We start from the raw sequence: 8,197 nt of genomic DNA on the forward strand, positions 1-8,197 counted from the left end.
CGTCATTAAAGTTAATTGTTTTATGCACCATCGGACTTTGGCGTGTCAAACCATCAGGATTTGGCGCAGACCGTCGGACTTTGGCGTGACCATCGGACTTTGGAGTCCCATCGCACTTTGGAGTCCTACATATATATACAATGTGTAAATGACATTAATAAAGGGACATTCATATCAAATTTATAACTACTGTAAGATTGCATAGACAAATTCAATATTTCCTAACGTGAGTATTGTTAAATCAACCAATTGGGTGGAGGATGGTATATTTTTGGTGAAAACAAACAGCATAACACATGTAACATTTTTTTATTCGATGGTTATTCCAGAATTTCTCAAATACTATTAAAACCAAAACTAACTATTTTGCCCAAGCTGCTGTAAAATGATCAGGAGCACATATACCCTGTTCGGGTATATGAATGAAAAACATTTTAAGGGTGCTGAATATAGGTGGTCGTTGACATTTTTCTGAATTTTGAAATAGCATTTCCTTTATAGTTTTCTTCATTTTCAGGCTATATGGATGTGTAATGTCACAAAATTTACTTACATGTATTTTGCACTTTATAACTTTTGTGTACGGGTGTTTAAAATTTTATCTTTTTGACATTATTTATGACAACTATATAAAGATATGTGCCAAAGCACTTTAAAGCTCCGCCATTTTAGTTCCCGAGTCTCGCTACCCTGCAGACCCCTTTAAATAGGGCAAAATTTGAGACTGTTCAATTTAATCAGTCGACACCGGTGTAGACGGGCGTATGCTATACAGGACTTGGTAGCGAGAATAATAACGTAATACTTCGTCTAATGCCGGAAAGTAAGATACCAAATAAATTTACAATTATAGTTGTATAAGTCAGTGCAGTATACAAACAACATAGATAAACGTAACTGCAATGAAATACAAACAAAGGTAATGCAAGATAACCAGCACGAACACGGGTCGCCATTCCACGTCGATACATGTGACAATAAAGCAGTCAGGTGTAACGAATGCGACGAGTATACCCTAGTAATGATGTATCGTAGATAATGCTATCAAAATGGCGTATGCCTATTTAAGAGTCGTGTTCAGCTTTAAATTAGATTTTGTCAAAAATGGTGACGTGGGGCGGCGGAAATCTGGAGCACAAAATTATCAAGAAACACTATGTTGAGCGGGATACATTGGGAAAAGAGATGTTAACAATGAACCAGAAGTCTCTGTCGAGACTGTAGCTCTACTGGTTTATACTTAAAACAAAGGAAGAGAAAAGTAGCAGTTGTTACTTGAGCTTTAAAACAGCAATAAATAGAAAAATGATCCTTGCCACCCATCAAAATAAAAACCAATGCACGGAATTATGTATCTTAGTATAGTTTACTTGTGTGCAAAGTTATATTGAAATCGGACCAAATTTGTAGGATGAGTAGCATTTTGAAAGAATTTCACAGAAATTTATATTTTTAGTAACCATGGCAACACCGTTCATCGAAATCAAAAACCGATATATAGAATTATGTATCTTAGTGTAGTCTACTTGTGTGCCAAAGTATATATTGAAATAAGACCAAAACTGTAGGAGGAGTAGCATTTTAAAGGAATTTCACAGAAATTTCTATTTTCAGTTACCACGGCAACACTGTTTATCGAAATCAAAAACCGATATATAGAATTATGTATCTTAGTGTAGTCTACTTGTGTGCCAAGTTATATTGAAACTGGACCAAAACTTTAGGAGGAGTAGCATTTTGAAAAATTGTTTACAGACAGATGGACAGACAGACCTACGCCGGACGCATTACTATCGCATAAGCTCATCTGGTCTCTGACCAGTGGAGCTAAAAACCACGATACGGGTTTATCTGTAGTTGAAGGGGTATGACTTCCAATGACTTTCACCGTTCACGGTAGCTCAGTCGGTAGAGCGCTCGCTCCGTGATCGGGAGGTCTTGAGTTCGTATCTCGGCCGCGACTCACCTAGTCCTTAAAATAGGTAGTAACTGTTCCTTCGCCATGCGCTCGGCACTTTGATGTGAAAGTTGTGGGTCCTTCGGATGAGACCTTAAAAACTGAGGCCCCGTGTCAGCGGCAGGCCTTGGCACGATAAAGATCCCTCACTGCTCAATGGCCCTGAGTGCCGAGTAAAGGTCAAAATTTGAAGCCCTTCACCGGCATACCGTGGCGTCTCCATTTGAGTGAAAAATTCTCGAGAGGGACGTTAAACAATATACAATCAATCAATCCAATGACTTTCATTGTTACCCGATAGAAGAGAATAGACCACTTAAATGAAGACAGACTGAAAAGACATGAACGGGATGTCTAAGCCTACGTCAAGATTTCTGTTGAACAATTCGATCAGTTATGTTTATGATCGAGATGTGGTATTGTCTATTAAAGGAATAAGCTTCGGAATCTTTTGGTAACACTGGTTTTTTGAGATATATAATTCCTTCACTTAAAGAATACATTGCCGAATTCATATTTTAATAAATTTTATTTGTGACTCTAGCTGTTTTCAGAACAAATTCACAAACACTGCAAGCTACGTTTTACGTAGTCAGTGTTGCGCCGACAGCTGATTTTTAAGATTTGTTTATCGGAGCGGAATATATTATGTATAAGGACATTTCATTGAATCAAGTTGATAGCCAATATTCGAGAAAAGATGATAAAAATGTATGTCAATTTTCAACTTTCTAGTCTGCACCTGAGTGAAACAAAAGATTTTGAAAATATTAAAGCTGACATGAACTCTTAAAAAGGCACCAGTTTTCATCTTTGTACGACTTACTACATTTCTGTACGCCCTTGTCCGCCATATTTCTTTAATTCCGCCATATTTATCGAAGATTTTTGGCCACCTGTACCTGCTATATATAGCCTTGTAGAAGTGTTTCACTTAAGTGATTTTCTAGCGTTGCTGTCGACATGTAGACATCTCCGATAGCATAGTTTTTAGAAGTCCATAAACTGAATAAACTGACCAAATACATGTTTGAAAAGTAAGAATTCAACCAAACAATAGAACTATACCGAGAATTAAATTAATTTTGAATGCATTTGCTGCAATATAGAAAATACACTAACAAGGAATACATTCATATACAGCAAAAATCCATGCAGGTCGAGAAAACGCATCAAACGCAGTGATAAAACATTTACCTGAATATACTGCTATCGTTACAGGGATGTGCACATGTCGAAAGAATTATCCTATTTTACTTTTATTGAAAAATGCATCTCAGTAATCCATTGCTAACTCAACAGTAAAAGATGCTTGGACACACGTGGCCCATGCCGATCATTTTATTTGTTCAGGTAAAATATCAAAGGTTGAAAGCTCAGTGGGGTTGATTGAAAAAAATGCAAGTAATTTTTTCAAAACTAAACATTACTCTTGTCTGTAAATGTTGCAGATAGAATTTATGATTACATTGTTTAAATTCATTAAATTTATAATAAAGCATGCATTATTACGAATCATTCACCTTTTGAAGATATTTTCCTGTGATAGGAGGGGGGGGGGGTGTAATAAAACATGCATATTAACACTCTCATAAAAATGATTTAGGAAAACGTCTGAAACAGATTGATTTCTTCATGATTAATTATTATCAAATAAATACTGTGTATTGGCTTTATTAGACCTAATATAATTTGATTAAAGTTATCTATAATTCTATGCACAATGAATGAAAGCATACCCCACGCTCCCCCAAAAGTCGAAGTGCTGAAATTCCTAGAAAAAAACAAGAGGCCCAGGGGCCACAGCGCTCACCTGAGCACATCGGCTAGGAAAAAGCACATATCTGATCAGAACTGAATGTTTACTGAGGTGGGGGATGGAACTTGAATTTTAACCCCCAGGGAGTCATGATTTGAACAAACTAGAATTTACAGTACAGGATGATTCCATATAAATATCACTAATCATGGCTTTGAAGTACTTGAAAAGAAGAGTTTAAAAGGTTTCCCTATATATTCCTATGTAAAACTTTGATCAACCATTTTGACCCCACCCTAACCCCAGGGATCATGATTTGAACAAACTTGAATCTCCACTACCTGAGGATGATTCCACATGAGTTTTATCTTTCCTGGCCCAGTGGTTCTTGAGAAGATTTTTCAAGATTTTTCCTATATATTCCTATGTAAAACCTTGCACAAGATGAAACACACCCTTTAAGTCCGGCTTAATGGTGGCTTATAGGTCCTTAATGGTGGTTTAATGGTTGTCTTTAAGTCACCATTAAGTCCCCATTAAGCACCTTTAAGTAACATTTACACCACCATTAAGTTACCATTAAGCCAACTCAAAGTCCTTAATGGGTGCTTAAATGTAGCTTAATGGTAGCTTAATGGTGGCTTACAGGTCCTTAATGGTAACTTTTAGACCACCATTAAGTCACCATTAAGCTACCATTAAGCTAGACTTACAGGTGCTTAATGTTCAAACTCCATTAAGCTACCATTAAGCCACCATTAAGTCACATTACGCAGTCGATAATATTGTTTATATGGGTGAAAAATTATTTTTATAGTGATTTGTTATCAATATTATAAATGTAGAGTTCGCTTATATCTTGATTTGGTAAAAATAATGAAAAAGAACGAAATTCAAAATCCAAAAATAAAAAAAGAAACGCCACAGTCGGGGCGCGATCCCATGACCTTAAGATTGCAAGGCGAACGCCTTATCCATTAGGCTATCGCCGCTATTGATAATGCAATGAAAATATTTAATATTTAACCTTTATTTTTTTCAAAATTTGTTTGGACTTGTAAAGGTATTTTCTAGTATTTTGTTGAACATTTCCAAAAGTCTTGAACTGATTTATTAATCAAAATATAAACAATTTTATTTGTGGATCTTAACACATTAATATATATTTCTACACTGAGTTCGGCTTTTAGATTGATGTAATGTGATTGAGTTCTTCGCTCTGTTATTCGAAAATTTTCGAAATGTAAGCATTAAATCATGATTGAAAATAAATTAATTATAAATAAAACACAAAAGTCTATCATCGAAAAAAGAAAGAGGAAAAAACAGATTCTACTATTATTTTTAATATACTGCGGATATTAACGGTTTCTATGTCAACAATTTAGTGACAATCCTCGCGTAAGAGTTACCTGGTTAATCACGTTTACAAAAACTTTTTTTTAGAATATCATATTCAGTTTCAATTCTTTTTGTATCATAATGGGTATCAAAATAATTGACTTTTTACGATGAATCATAATTTTTAATTTGTTATATGCTTGCGTTAAATTTATTTTTTTTAAAAAATAATTGATCATTAAAATCTGTCAGTGTACGTTGTGTATGTATAGTTTCCTGTTAGTTAACCGGGGACGGGCCCGGGGGGACTCCGAATTAAGGTCTATTGTCTGACCAGTCGGTTTACTGTACACTGATCATCTGTTAATCTTACCCCGTTTCTCAATGTGTATACATCTGGTCGGATGTCATGTTTAGTCTGATCGGCCGTTCCTCTGAAAATCGATTTTGAAATAACAATCATTGAAGACCGACTATATTTTGACAGATACTTACCGCTGCATTATTAAAAAAACAACGAATTAATTAGAATTATTCATGATGTAAAAGCCATTAAAAAGTTTTTCATGGTAAAAGTCAATCTTTTGTATACCAGTAGCCCCCCCCCCCCCCTCCAAAAAAAAAAGGACAGAGATTTTTTTTCATGAGATTATATAGTTATATTCCTGTGAATTCTGTAGCGGAATGTTTCTTTTAACACATGAAATAAAAATACCATTTTGTTTTTAAAAAGTAATATATATTTTGTGTTCATGAATATAGATAATTTTAATAACAAATTGATTTTTGGTATTGTAAATTTAAGATATTTCACAAGGACTTGCACACGGTGTGTAATAATTATTTATTTTTAAAAACCATATACACTAAAAATAAAAACAACGCATGTAATAATGATTTATATAAAAAAAAAATAATATACGGTTCTGATACAGGATGTCTTGTTTTATTATCACTGTAAATGATTTTAAGAAAAAAAAGACACCTCGAGCAAGCCCCTGTGGCTGTTAGCTAACTTTGTTCTCAGTGATTAAGTTTATGCATGTTAACAAAAAACTCGTTGAAATTATGATCGAGACAAAATTATGAGTTGGAATAGATTTTGCGTAAATGATATTAAAATAACTAAAAGTTAGTTCAAAGATTCTATATAAGATGCGTAAAAGTTTAATGAGGGTTGACCATTAAGTCACCATTAAGCTCAGCTTAATGGTGGCTTAATGGTAGCTTAATGAAGTTTGGACATTAAGCACCTGTAAGTTGCAGCTTAATGGTGGCTTAAAGGAATTAACTTCTTTTTGATATAAAAAAGAGTAAATAAAAATTATCCGTATTCAACCAGTGTCAAAAATCCCTACCCTAGCTTTTAAAATTATCTCCCAAATACTCCTACAGAAATTATTTTCATATAAAAAAAAAATAGCGAGACTATCAGGCAGGGATACTGAAATCTCGTTCGACTCTCTATAACAACATAATTATAAAACATTTATACATTCCTCAAAATGCAAATACTTTGTGGTCGGAGTGACACATTTAAAAAAAATTTCAAAATTGAATTCGGCAGAGATGTTTGTCTTCCAAGAATATTTAGATAACGGTCATGTCAATTATTTTTGCACGCCCCCCCCCCCCCCCCCCCGCCTAAAAATCAAATGCCTAGATGTCAATCTGAACAGGGGATGGCATTTCTTCGTGTGTTTGTGTGTTGAAGAACGTATAGAACGTATAGATCTATATACACATAAAAAAAATTGTATTCTGGTTTATTGCTTTTAAGATTTGAAGTAAATAATTACCGTACATCAAATTACTTGATTTAGATTTGAGATTAGTACTAAAATAATCAGTTATAATTGAAAAATGAATAATTTTGCGACGCAAACCAACTGCAGACTATATACCTGACTTTGTATAGAATGTATACAGTGTATTAGAACTACATGTAGATAGACAATTAACAATTATAGCTTATGAACAGCAGTTATAATACCCCCCCCCCCCTCTTCAGCCGCGCCAATACCAAATAACTTCTCTTTCAACTTGTGATATTTTCCCTGACCAAAATCTGATCAGCACGTACAATATACTAAGTGTATCGGCCTGCTAGTCTGTACGGAGTAATGACAGTGTGTTTACTTTTGAGCTTTTACCGAGTTTATTTCTTTTTTTGTGATGCATATTTCAATAAATGGAAATCAGGGTGTATATCACTTGACTTGTGCACATCTTCGAACGGATGCAGTAACCTTATTACCAGGTATGAGTACGTTTACAGCGTTCGGGGCGTTTTCTCGATATGCACCAATTGCATAGGGGCTGCAAATCAAAGACGTTGGTTGTTTTGTTTCATTCAAATGATATAATTTCAAAATGTGTTTGCAGATTTTACTGCTTTTTATTTCAAGTTTATTCTGCATAAATTGGCGCACTGTAAAAATACGTACGCGTGACTTGCATCTAAATTTCTCACCAAACTTGCATTTTTCTTTTGATTCAAATCAATAATTATTGAGAAATATGATTATTATGTTGTTTATTGTGGTTTTGAAATGTCTTGATCTCCTCATGTATTCTCATATGCTTTACCATCGGAGATGTGCACAAGTCGATGCCCAAACCAAACAAGAGGCCCATAGGCCACATCGCTCACCTGAGAAGCTTTGACCATTCTGTTCTTTACCAGATTTCCTCCTTTTAATACATAATGCATCCCCACCCTACCCCACTGATCATAATTTAGACATTTTGAAATCTACACTACCCCAGGATCCTTCCATGTGCACATAAGTTTCAGCTTTTCTGGCCAAGTGGTTCTTGAGAAGACGATTTTTCCTATATATTTCTATGTAAAACTTTGATTCCCCACTGTAGCCCCACCCTTCCCCCGGGGTCATGATTTGAACAATTTAGAATCTACACTATCCAAGGATGCTTCCACATAAGTTTCAGCTTTTCTGGCCCATTGGTTCTTGAGAAGAAGATTTTCAAAGATTTTTCCTATATATTTCTATGTAAAACTTTGATTCCCCATTGTGGCCCCGCCCTTCCCCCGGTGGTCAAGATCTGAACAATTTAGAATCTACACTACCCAAGGATGCTTCCACAAAAGTTTCTGCTTTTCTGGCCCAGTGGTTCTT

This window comes from Saccostrea cucullata, unplaced genomic scaffold (genome assembly GCF_032062105.1).
Source record: "Saccostrea cucullata isolate Sc308-1 unplaced genomic scaffold, CSIRO_AGI_Scuc_v1 ctg2481, whole genome shotgun sequence".
In the NCBI taxonomy this organism is placed as follows: Eukaryota; Metazoa; Mollusca; class Bivalvia; order Ostreida; family Ostreidae; genus Saccostrea; species Saccostrea cuccullata.